This window comes from Chiloscyllium plagiosum, unplaced genomic scaffold, assembly GCF_037043375.1.
Source record: "Chiloscyllium plagiosum isolate Xiang-an unplaced genomic scaffold, Cpla_swu_hap1 HiC_scaffold_25, whole genome shotgun sequence".
Lineage (NCBI taxonomy): Eukaryota > Metazoa > Chordata > Chondrichthyes > Orectolobiformes > Hemiscylliidae > Chiloscyllium > Chiloscyllium plagiosum.
Window position 1 is genome coordinate 42400778 of NW_028270163.1, and position 13645 is coordinate 42414422.

A 13645-nucleotide genomic window follows, 5' to 3' on the forward strand; every position below is an offset into this window, starting at 1 on the left:
TCTGCCAGAACATGCAACCACCCTGAGTTTAATGCAAGATGTGTTCAAATCTGAGATTTCTGCCCTGACGCTGATGTGGATGCGAGGTGTTTTTAATGGGTGTTTAATTGAATGATACAGGAAACTTGAAAAGGAAACACAAAAAAATCTGTGACCATGATGGTAAAGTGTAGCAAAATAGTGCAGAAGACTAAAGCTTGGCTAACCTTAACTCATTGCATGCCGTTTCATCACATGTTGTTTTGCACAAAGTACTAGAGAACAAGCAAAACTGAATGAGGATTTCCCATGGTTGAATGAGTGGCTAAGTGATGTGGTATTGAGACAAACTGATGTGAAAGATCCTGATCAGGTTTGATCTCTCATCTGTGGTGAGCTAACCGATTTAAGCCAGTATATTTGTACTTAAGTGGAAATTTGCTTTTGCTGACATGGGCCATAAAGGGAACAAATGTCGGCAGAGTTCTTGCTGCTGATTGCGGCCCAGTTGGACAATCCATTTGCACGCTGGAGTTGCACAATAGCTTAGCTCCTCTGTGGAGTCTTCATGGTCGAATACTCTGATGTAAGTATATACAATTGTTTGCAGAATGGCAATATGGTTTATATTTAAAAGAGTGAAAAACACAACTATTTTATTGGCTAAACTCTGCTTTTAATGAATCACAGGCACAGGCATGAAAGTTCACACAGGTTTCCCAATTGGTTATTTATTAAAGACAAGATGCCACACAGATAAGAAAGCCTGAGGCTGGTTTGTACTGAGTTGGCTTATCTTAGTCAGGATACAGTTCTGCTTCTCCAATTGACTTCATTACTTTGAAGTGACAGAGAGCAAAGGCAGCCAGTGGTTGTAATTCCTCATTCATAATTAATAAACCAAGATGGAAAAGCAACTAAGATGCCTCTCATTGTTGACTAATCATGCCAGCCAGAGAATGTGCATAAATGAAGCTTATTTATCTGAAGTACTGGAGAATAAGGGTTGAAACCCTCTTCTTTTTGGCAGTCCTTGGGATTGAGGCTGGCTTGCTTCCACTCCAGTTTGTGGGTTTTGAGATTCTTGAAAAGTCCAATGTCCAACCTGCTGACTCTGCCACATGGAAGGTGGTACTTGAAGGGTTGGGTAGAGATACTGTTTAGAGGTTTGTGTGATCCCTCCAACATATTGACTTCATCTCTGCACATTCCAGGGTGAGCCTTGTTTATTTTCATCAGACAAAAGAAAGGAATTTCCTTAAGATGGTGGCTACATTTGATTTCCTTAAGTATGCTTTGAAGATATCCCTAAAGTTTTTATTTTGCTCATCTCCTGGGAATCCCTTGCTACGACTGAGTTACAAATAGAAAACTTACTTAACATGTTTGGTATCAGGTGTATATACCACATGTCCTCCTAACAGAGCCTATCTTGAATGGTTAGCACCTCAATGATGGAGATTTTATCTTGAGAGGACATTGCTGATAGACTACTGGGTTTGGAGGATCCTGCAAACACAGCATTGATTGCATTTCTGCAGTTCTTTGAGGTGCCTGCTATAGACAGTTCAAATTTCCAAAGCATGAAAGAGTGTGGGGATGACCATTGACCTGTTAATCATGACCTTCATCTCAGGTTTGAGATTCTTGTCCTCACATAATGTTTTCCTCAATTATCCACTGTTGAGTGCTACTACAAAGTGCCTCGGAAATCAAGATAAACTGGAAGAGGGGAATGTTTCTTCATAGCAGAATTCAACCAAAACAAATATTCTGGGTATCTAAATGTTAGCTGGGCTAATTGATTTTGGAATTTACAAGCACATTAACTAGCTAATTGATCAGGAGGTTATTTTCCTTATGGTCTTCTGTATTAATTGCTATTGAGCAAACCTTTACAAGTAAAATTTGATCGAAATCTGAACTGGGAGGAGCAAGAGTGTTAAATATGCTGCTTCAGGATTACATGATTCGGGTTGACAACTTTTGACAGGATTACCAAACCTGATGAATTGGCAGTTCAACTGACCACCAACACACACAAAAAAAAGTTTTACTACAAGCAATGTGCTTGTGCGATACATTTTCCAAGGCAGAGTCATGTGTCATAATCACATTATTGGGAGACGTGCCCAGACAATTTTGACATTAAGGTTTATCAAGGAGTTAACATCCAGGTCTCAGTAACCTGCAGCAACATGAATTACATCATCTTAACTTTCTGTAACCCTGCAGGTAAAAGATTATGCTTTTTTTTTCAATGATCAGGCATGCTTTATAACTTGAAAACATAATTTGAAAAAGCGGATGACTTCTATCAACAGAGGTATTAATTTGGATAATCCAGAAAATGGATAGAGGGACTGAAACACAATTGACATTGATCCTAAAAGAGAGGGAAGTATGCCATTGAGGTCATTATTGAATGTTTGGTTGATATGGTTTTATATGTATCAAAACATATGTATATGATATAGATGGTTTTGATATTCCAGGGATGAGATATTTGACTAACATGGCAAATTTGGAAAATCATGGATTGTTGCTGTCAGAGAAGAGAGGTTTGGGAGAAGTGTTCAAAAGTCTGAGAAATCAAGATAGTAGATGAAGTGAACCTTCCCAATGTTGGAGGGTTGAAACCAAGGGGCAAAAGAACTGAAGCCGACATGAAGATAAACTTCAGTACCTGATTATGGTCTGAAATTCACTGTCCGAAAGAGTGGGTAAATCATGGATTATTAGAATTATCTGAAGAGAAAAGGTTTGCAGGGCTGCAGTGAAAAGACAGCAAGTGGAACAAACTGAATTGCTCTTTCAGAGATCCATTATAGACACGATGGAGCAAAAACAAAGTGCTGGAGCATCTCAGCTGGTCGGGCAGTATCTGTGGAAAGAGAAACAGAGTTAACCTTTCGGGTTCACTCTGCCACTTCTTCAGAACTCACCCTTTTTCTGTGTTGGAACCATTGTTACAAGCAGTTGACAAGGGATCAGGCAGCTCCCCTTTTATAAAGTCACTTGGTCAGCAATTATTTCTATATCTTCTACAATACGCAGTTACACTTTAAGTAAAATGTTGGACAATGTTTTTAGCATTCTTGTTAACTGGTTATTTTTAAAATATACATGTCCAGTTTCAAGCCCATCCATTGTGCAGAGTGGATGGATACCAAGACTTAGCTGGAGGCACATGAGACCTTCAACATAGGATCATCAAAGGTGGCACGGCGGCTCAGTGGTTAGCACTGCTGCCTTACAGTGCCAGGGACCAGGCTTCAATTCCAGCCTCAGGCGTCTGTCTGTGTGGAGTTTGCACATTCTCTGTGTGGATTTCCTCTGGGTGGTCTGGTTTCCTCCCACATTCCAAAAGATGTGCAGGTCAGGTGAATTGGCCATGCTAAATTGCCCATAGTGTTAGGTGCATGAGTCAGAGGTAAATGTAGGGAAATGACTGTTGGTGGGTTACTCTTCGAAGGGTCGGTGTGGACTTGTTGGGCCGAAGAGCCTGTTTCAACAAGGTTGGGAATCTAATGTTCAAAGCTAGAGACAGAAGATCAGCTCTCTTAACATTCCCCCTTAGTAACTTCATGGAATAAGACTTTTGTTTTCAGTTGAGCTTGTTGGCATCTCCATTCCTCCTCCCCCCACCCCACCCCAATATCTGCCTCTCACCAATTGTGTTTTGCTTCACCCACAGAGAGGAGGGTAGTGCATTATTTGTGTTGGGTGGGGAAGGGAAATAAACTGGGTGAGAGTGTTGGCTATTTCTATGTGTCCATTTACCTGTCCTGTTCTCCTGAGGTCCTGGATCCTCAAAGCCCTTCCTCAAAATTAGAGAGAGCATATTTCTGCTCCTCACTTCCTTGAACACTTTTATCCATTCCTGCTTGATTGGAAATATTGTCCTCTTCTGTCTTCGCCTCTCTGCAGACTCTCAGATCCCATTCCAGTGAGAACGAGAGACCCAGCGAGAAATGTTCTCTCCATTTCGGTGCTTGCAGCAGTTACAAACACTGATGAGCCACTGTAACCGCTGTCATGATATCTTTAATTGGCAATCCCTTGACAGAATGGATATGTCACCTGCCCTCCTGGAGTGGAATGTTAATACTTTGCTTGAGGAATGAGGCTCAGGATTGACCACTGCTTCATCGTTCATTGTTCAGGTTCCTAGCCTGCAAATGGTCCCAACATTGCAGCAGGGACAAAATACAGAAGACTTCATCCCTTATTTGGAAACAGACTACATTGTTTGTCAGGTATAATTGAATGGTATTCTCACTATACTAGGCAAAATAAGGAAGTGAATAATGATTAAACAACTTTAAAACATGCATGACAATGTTGTCTATCTTGGAACTAAACTGCCATAATCTTTTAAGTGCAGCATTTTTTGAAGGTCTTAAACTGTTGACATGCAATAATATTAATGTGTTAGAGCATCAGAACCACATAGGACAGGCTGATGATCCGCTGGCTCTTGTTGCAATAATCTTTTACATATTTTGATATGGGATATATATTTTCCATCATTATTCTTTCTTGGGAGGCAGGCAATGCTGGCATAACTAGCATTTATTGCCTATCCCCGATTGCCCTTATAGAGCAGCTAAGAGTCAATCGCATTGATAGGAGACTGAAGTTACATGTAGGCTAGACCACTAAGGTTGCTAGAATTGCTCCCTTAAAAAGGTATTAGTCAATAAGTAGAATTTTTACAAGAATCTAGAGGGAAATCCCTGAAATGCATGGAAATGAACACACTCGATGTTGGAGCTCCATTTTGAAGCACTCAGAGTATCATACTGATTTTCCTTCAAGGAATCAATGATAATTTTACGATTACTTTTATATTCCAGAATTATTAACTGAATTTAAATTCAAGCCATGTCAAAAGAGAATCAGTCTGATCTTCTCAGATTAAAAATGAAAGGACCACTACATCATCTCCTCAAATACAGTCATCCTTGTCACATCCAGTAAATGCCCCTTGTCTCCAGAATTAATGTCAATTAAGGTGTCAGTCACCTGGATAATATGGGTTTGTTCAACAATGAAGATGTGTACAGCTTTTGAAATAACTCCTCAAAATTTTAATATTTGGAAGAGGCAAAGGCAGTATTAATCATAATAATAAATTTCCATTGAATTGTAATGTTAACACATCCAGCTGAATGCACTCATTTATTTTCAAAGAGTCATTTAGCATCATGAGGATTATTACCTTTTCAGTATTAAAGACATAGTAACATACAATTTTTCAGTGCTTGTAAAAGTGTTGCAATCATGGTAATTTTTTTGTCACAGTGATATCATTTGTGTTAAAATGTTTGCACAGTTGTTTTCATAATGGGTTAGCAACCTCGAGTTCATGAGTTTAAATCCCACCATGGCAACTGAAATTGAATTCAATAAATCTCACAAATTGTGAGCTGGCACCAGGAACAATGACCATGGAAGCTGCTGGATTGTCATAAAAACCCAATTGCTTCCCTAATGTTCTTCTGGGAATAGAACTTACCAGCCTTACCCGATTTGACCTCCATGCAAATCCAGTCCTATATACAGTACTGTGGTTGCTGAAAAATGGCATAGTGCAACTTTGTTGTAATGTGTCTTGATTAAAAGAGATATATTATTTCACAAATTATTAAATTTCCCTTCAAGATGCCCCCCCTTGTTGGGCGGCACGGTTGCTCAATGGATAGCACTGCTACCTCCCAGCGCCAGGGACCTGGGTTCGATTCCAGCCTCAGGCGACTGTATGGTGTTTGCACATTCTCCCCATGTCTGTGTGGGTTTCCTCTGGTGCTCCTGTTTCCTCCCACAGTCCAAAGATGTGCAAGGTTATGTGAATTGGCCATGCTAAATTGCCGATAGTGTTCAGGGATGTTTAGGTTATGTGCATTAGTCTGGAGTAAATGTAGAACAGTAGGGAAATGGGTCTGGGTGGATTACTTTTCGGAGGGTTGGTGTGGACTTGTTGGGCCAAAGGGCCTGTTTCCATACTGTAGAGATTCTATGAACAGCCAAATTGTGGACAGGTTTGCTGTCCATATATGGTTGGTTCTGCTATAACATGTGGAGTCTGGAGTTTGCACATTCTCCCCATGTCTGCGTGGGTTTCCTCCAGGTGGTCCAGTTTCCTCCCACAATCCAAAGATGTGCAGGTTAGGTGAATTGGCCATTCTAAATTTCCCATCATGTTCAGGGATATGTAGGTTAGGTACATTAGTCAGGGGTAAATAAAGAGTAAGAGAATGGGTCTGTGTGGGATACTCTTCGGAGAGTTGGTATGGACTTGTTGGGCTGAAGGGTTTGTTTCCACACTGCAGGGATTCTGATTCTGATGCTATTGTAAGGCATGTAATCTGTTTAATTTGCCTTGGAAAAAATGGTAATGATCCTTGTTAGTAATGTATTAAAAATGTTAATAAACAGAATTTAAAATAAATGGTGATTCTTCTTTTGACAAATTCATCAATTTTTTTTTAAGAAAAACTGTCTGGGTCAATGGAGAAAATGGCGACACACCATTGGCTCATTCGCAACTCAATTTTCCTTCCCCAAGCTCTGACCTCAAATCACGTCGTGTAGTTACAACATAGGAAATTAAGGATACAAGGTTTGATTTCATTTTAATACTTGGAAGAGACATTCATTTTAATTCCATTGTTTCTTGATGTAGTAATGCCATGAATTGATATATCACCTCAAACAAATATTTTCAGTGGAATTTTTTGAACCGATTTGAAGAGATCTTGTGAATATTTGCACAGTTGTTAACAGTAGGCTTACCAATGTGCCAATGGATACGTGGTTTTAGCTTACATGCCATTTCTCCCACTGTGCTTATACAGCCTAATTTTACTGTGACTATTTCATACGAGTTTAAGAAGGACTGGAATTACTGTCCACTCATAGTTTTCCACATTAGGTCATAGAGCAGTGTTAAATGTGCTTCACGTTGGCATTAGCCTTGCTCCAAATATTTCAGGGTTTGTTTTTGCTTTTAAAAAAGTCCTTGGAAATGACTTGAGTTTCCCTTGGTGGGCCAGTATTCCACCCTATTCCAATTCATTTGCCAGAAAACGGGAGTAAAATTTTATTTCATTTTCTACCTGGATGACACTGGACTGGAACATGGTAAATCTGAATGTGAAAAGAATTGATCATGCCATTTTATGAACAAAAGCTCTTAGTGAAGAATCGGAATTGCTTTTCTTGAAACCGAGGTGTAGTGTTAGTGGCATTATTGAACTCACCTTGGTATTCAAAACAGGAAATATAAGTGTATGTGCATGTGAAGTGAATTATAAATCCACATCAAGAATTCAGCAGAATATGACACCAGGATGAAAGAAGTCTGACAGAATTCAATGAAATGTTGATATATGTTCAATTTATTTATTGTGAGAACCCCATTATATTGCTAAAACAAGCCTGTATTTGTTCAATGAATCAGAAATTCTGTAGTTCTAGACTTAAATAAAATATAAAAATTGACCTCTTTAACTCATAAGGATCTCCAAAAGATTTGCATTTTCAGGATGTTGAAATAAACTGTGAAAATAAGACCATAAGTCAGCCATTCAGCCCATCAAGTCTCCTCCACTATTCACTGAGGTCACAGCTAATCTGATAATCATCAACTCCATTTTCCTGCCTTATCCCCACATCACTTATTTCCTTACTGATTAAAGATCTATCTCCAACTTCAATATACTTAATGACCAACCTTGACAGTCCTCAACAGTAAAGAATTTCATGGATTCACTACACACTGAGAAGAGGAATTCCTTCTAATCTCTGTTTTAAATGGGCAACTCCTTATTTTGAGATTGCGTCTTCTGGTCCTAGAGTCTCCCACAAGGTGAAACAACTTCTCTGCATCTACCATGTCAAGTGCCCTAAGAATTTTATATGCTCCAATAAGGTCAGCTTTTCAACTCCAATGAGTACAGGCCCAAGCTACTCACCTCTTCTTGCAGGAAAATCCCATCATCCTTGGGATCAGCGGTGAGGAGTAGCAGATGGAGTTTAATTTAAAGAAATGTGAGATGCTGCATTTTGGGAAGGCAAATCAGGGGAGTTATACACTTAATGATAATATCCTAGGAAGTGTTGCTGAACATGGAAACCTTGGATACAGGTTCATAGTTCCTTGAAAATGGAGTCAAGATAGATACGATAGTGAAGAAGGTGTTTGGTATGCTTGCCTGCCTTTATTGGTCAGTGCATTGAGTATAGGAGTTGGGAGTTGGGTGTTGCTGCTGTACAGGGCATTGGTTAGGCCACTTTTGGAATACTGGCTGCAATCCTGTCTTTCTGCTACAGGAAGGATATTGTGAAACTTGAAAAGGTTCAGGAAAAATTTACAAGGATGTTGCCAGGGTTGCTGGGTTTGAACTATAGGGAGAGCTGAGGCTATTTTCCCTGCAGCGTTGGTGGTTGAGGGCTCACCTTCGAGAGGTTCATAAAATCATGAGGGGCATGGTTAGGTAAATGGACAAGGTCTTTTCCCTGTGTGGGGAATCCAAAATTAGAGGGAATAGATTTAAGGTGAGAGGGGAAAGACTTAAAAGGGACCTAAGGGACAACTTTTTTCATGCAGAGGTTGGTGCATGTATGGAATGAAATGCCAGAGGAAGTTGTGGAGGCTAGTACAATTACAATATTTAAAAGGCATCAAAATAGGAAGAGTTTAGATGAATATGGGCCAAATACTGGCAAATGGGACAAGGTTGATTTCGGATATCTGGTCAGCATGGACATGTTGGACCGAAGGGTCTGTTTCTGTGCTGTACATCTCTATGACTATATGCCTGTATGATTGGTCTGTAGCCCTTGCTTAAGAAAAACTTTTGAGTATCAGTCATGAACATTTTAGATTACCTCAAAATCTAGTATTTTTGAACAGAGATTTCTAGATTCCCACTAGCTTTTATGTGTTTCTTGTTTTCACTCATGAATGGGTGCCCTCATTTGTGATTTCCCAACAACAGGAAATAAGTTCTCTGTACCTACTCTATCAAATCCTTTTGACATTTTAAGTAACTCAATTAATCTCACTTTAAAATTGAAACGTATGTGAGCGCAACCCAAGTTGAGGCATCCTGACCTCATAATTTAACCCTTTGATGACTGAGATGATTTTGGTGAATCTGTGTTGTAACCCACCCTTGTCAGTTTCCAGAGGGGCAGTGTCCAAACCTGAAAACACGACTCAAGATGGGAATCTGATGAAAGCTCTGCAGCTCCTAAACATAACTTTCTTTATTTTAAAACTATAACCTTGACAGCAGACAAACTTAAAATAAAGGTGAAGACCCATATACCTACTCCATGACCTGGATCTAAGGCTGTGCTATGACCAGGGAGTTGTCATGGCTGTCATCTTTTTTTAACTCGATGGGTCTCAACAAATAGCTTTTATTGTGGTTGGGATCTTCTCAGGGCCTGAATGACGGTGGCTATGGTGAGATATTGGTAGAATCAGACTATTAGTGCAGCATAGTCCACCTCAACATTGGTTGGTCAGTCAGTTCATGAGTCAGGATGCTGCCCTCAGAAGGAGTGAGGAGCCAAATGTTGCACAGAACACCAGCCATCTCAACACTTTCTGCCCTCTGATGTGGACACTTATCCTTTGAAATGAGATGTGCAAATATTAAGGGAGATGAGAGTGGTTGATGTGGCTGCAAACTCTGACAATACACTGACTAAACCTAGATGCTCTTGCTATCTTGGAGTGTCAGAGGTCACTCTGAGAGCTGGCTCTGAGGAAGCAGGATTAATGTCTCTTCATATATACATAAAGCCAAATTAACTACAAGTTAAAAGAAAGCTCCAATGTCAGAAGGGAGTTGTTCATTATTCACCCATTGATTGTACTTGAAATGAAGTTAGGCATTTTGTTTCTGTATTTTGTTCAAATAGGCACAAGAGCACCTAGGGTCTAGATTAGAGTGATGCTGGAAAAACACAGCAGGTCAGGCAGCAGCCGAGGAGCAGGAAAATTGACGTTTCGGGCAAAAGCCCTTCATCAGGAATAGAGGCAGGATGCCTGCAGAGTGGTGAGATAAATGAGAGGGGATGGGGATGGGGAGAAAGTAGCATAGAGTACAATAGGTAAATGGGGGTGGGGATGGAGATGATAGGTCAGAGAGCAAGACTCGCTATCACAGCCACATTTGCTTTCTCCTCATCTTCTGCCTCAGAACACTTCAACCCCAAGACATCCATGTGGATTTCATCAGTTTCCTCATTTCCCCTTCCCCCACCTCACCCCAGCTCCAACCTTCCAGCTCAGCACCGTCCCCATGACTTGTCCTACCTGCCTATCTTCCTTTACACCTATCCACTCCACCCTCCTCTCTGACCTATTATCTTCACTCCCACCCCCCTTCACCCATTATACTCTTTGCTATCTTCCCCCAATCTCCTCTCTGGATAGGTGGAAAGGATGATAGGCCGGTAGGATGGGTCATGAGGGCAGTGCTGAGCTGGAAGGTTGGAGCTGGAGTGAGGTGGGGGAAGGGAAAATGAGGAAACTGGTGAAATCCACATTGATGCCATGGGGATGAAGTGTTCCGAGGCGGAAGATGAAGAGAAAGCAAATGTGGCTGTGGTAGCGAGTCTGTTTCAGGACATAGTTGAAGAGCTTCAGGGCAGAGGAGATGACCTGGGGGTTGCAGTGAGAGAGAGACTCACTGAGATTCTTGTAGAGAGAGGAGGAAAATTTCTTCAAGGCAGGCATTCTTGCAAGAGGATTTGCAGTAGGGTTAAAATAAACTAGGTAAAAACAAGGACTGCAGATGCTGGAAACCAGAGTCGAGATTAAAGTGGTGCTGGAAAAGCACAGCAGGTCAAGCAGCATCCGAGGAGCAGGAAAATCGATGTTTTGGGCAAAAGCCCTTCATCAGGAATAGAGACAAGGTGCCTGCAGAGTGGAAAGATAAATGAGAGGGGGGATGGGGATGGGTAGAAAGTAGCATAGAGTACAATAGGCGAATGGGAGTGGGGATGAAGGTGATAGGTCAGAGAGGATGGTGGAGTGAATAGGTGGAAAGGAAGATAGGTAGGTAGGACAAGTCATGAGGGTGGTGCTGCTTGGGGTAATTATTTTGCTTGTTGACACCCTGCCTCACCAACGCAGCTATCTTCCTATCAAATCCTGGCCACGAGACATAACTTCTCACCAACATCTTCATTTTGGCAACCCCTGGATGACTCTGGTGGAGTTCAGCCAATATCTGGTGGTGACCTTTGCTCAGAACAATCACTCTTGCTTCACATAATAATATGCTGTCCTCTACTGTGATCTGGTCTCTCAGAGTCCTAAAAGGTTTCAATTCAGGTTTAAACGGATCTTTGGTTTCCCCATTACCACCAGCTGTTTCAGGATCGGATCCTTCCGCATCCAAAATCTGATATTGCCAGCTGTGACTGGAAATATGTCCAGAAAATTTCAAACCATTATGGACCCTTCCAGTGGCAGTACTGCCAGTGGTGTATCTGCCAGTGGGAGGTGGCTCAATGCACCCAGATTTGCTACTCAACATCACGGACAGTGTACCAATGTTTAATTATACATACTTAGTATTTGAGCCCACCGCTGAATTCCACCTGAAGCTGTGGAAAACACTGGTCTATCCTCTTCAAGTCGACCTAGCAGGGATTGTTATTACAAATTTACATCCATAAAGGTATGGGTGGAACTTCCTGATTCCAAATATGACCGCCATACCTTCCTTCTCTATCTGGGTGTACTTATGGTCTGTATGAACCAAAGTTCTGGATGCATACATTATTGGGTGTTCCTCTCTATTGGGCCACCTAAGAGCTAATACTACCCCAATGCTGTATGAGGAGAAATCCCACCTCAATATCTAGTTCACACTTGGGATCACTGTGTGCCAACAACTTAGAGGATGATAGCTGCTTCTTCACTTTCCTGAAAGCTATGGCTTGACTATGAGATCATTTCCAAGACCGACCCTTTTTTAAGAATTGATGCACAGGTGCCAGGATGGGGGCTGGATTATGTATGAGCTTTCCTTAATAATTCACCAGCCCGAGGAAAGACTTAAGCTTCGGTACAGACATGGGATCGAGGGCATCCTTGATTGCCTCATGTAATCTTCTAATGGGTGTAACCCAATCTTGTCAACTCTGTAGCCAAATTAGGTCACTTGGGATGCCTTGAACACACATTTTTCCCTTTTATGCCCATTTGGTAGAAACATCACAGGACCATGTCTGAGTTCTTAACTGCTCCTTATTGATCTTCCCTGTTATTAGCATGTTGTCTGGATAAATGGTGACCTGGGGTAGACCTTGTAAAATATTATCCATTGTCAATTGGAAAATTGCACAGACTGATGATCCCAAATGGGAGTCTTGTATATTGGTATAAAACCTTATGTGTATTAATTGTAGCATACTTCTGCGAACCCTCATCTAGCCGGAGTGGCAAATACGCATGGTTCACATTCAGATTTGTGAAGGACAGTCCCCTCTGCAAGGGATAGGATATTTATCCAGCCATGAAAATCCATTTGCTGTTTGTTTAAGATCCCCAGAAAGGCGATCCGACCTGCCAGGCTTCATACTTGGTATAACCAGTGCTATCCAACCTGCAGACTGGGCTGGTTTGATGATTCCTTCACTTTCCAGCTTCTGATTTCCGTCTCTACTTTTGCCCGTAAGGCATATGGCACTGGGCGGGTCTTGCAGAATTGTGGAATTGCTTCGTGGTCAACATGCCAGGTTGCCTTGGCTCCTTTGATAGTCCCTAGATCTTCCCGAAAAACTTCCAGGTATTTAATTAGGTCTTCAGTCAGGCAGCCATTCTCTCATCAAAAATGTTGAGCCCATCTTAAAAATCTTTCTCAATCAATTTCCTTAGGCCTAAGCCTTTTACTACAGTCAGTGGTAACTGAACCAGCTGCTTCTCATAAGAGACTGAAATGGAAGTTGTATCATTAATCTGTAAAGATTCCCCCATATAGGTTCTCAGTCTAGCCAAGGCCTTGCATAAACTTAAGAGTCAGAGTCCAGAGCAAATTTTGTTAAAGACTGGTTGCGAGGGTACTGAAACAGATGCATCGGTATTGACCTCCATTAGAACCAGGTGACCATTTCATGATTTATTTTGATTGGTTCTGATTCGGATGCTAAGCAATTTAACTGTTCCAAACTGGATGTAACAGGACTTTCCCAGGGTGGGGACTCTCCTGGATACTGGCCAATGAGCTCTCTTACTCAATTTAGGTCTAGTGGGACTCTTTGACTATCTCAAATCTGCATTCCGGCAGCATAAGGGGAGGCAGTGGCCTAGTGATATTAATGCTAAATGGTTAATCCAAAGACCCAGGTAATGTTCTGGGGACCTGGGTTTAAATCCTGCCACAGCAAGCAGTGGAATTTGAATTCAATAAATACCTGGAATAAAGAGTTTAATCATGTCTATAAATCCATTGTCAATTGTTGTAAAAACTCATCTAATTCACTAATGTCCTTTAGGGAAAGGAACTGCCATCCTTACCTGGTCTGGTCTACACGTGATTTCATACCCTCAGCAATGTGGTTGACTCTGAGGGATGGGCAATACATGCTGGCCCAGCAAGCAATGCTGTCATCCCATGAATGATTAAAGAATAAA

General features: G+C 41.3%; 1 long non-coding RNA gene across 1 annotated transcript in view; it reads left to right on the forward strand.

Annotated features, from left to right (window-relative positions):
* Nucleotides 1-4594, forward strand: part of LOC122562208 (uncharacterized) — an 87423-nt gene extending 82829 nt beyond the window's left edge. Inside the window, exon 5 of the long non-coding RNA XR_006315264.2 lies at nt 3910-4594. This is a non-coding gene — a long non-coding RNA (uncharacterized LOC122562208). The remainder of the gene's footprint in view (nt 1-3909) is intronic.
* Nucleotides 4595-13645: the final 9051 nt, after the last annotated feature.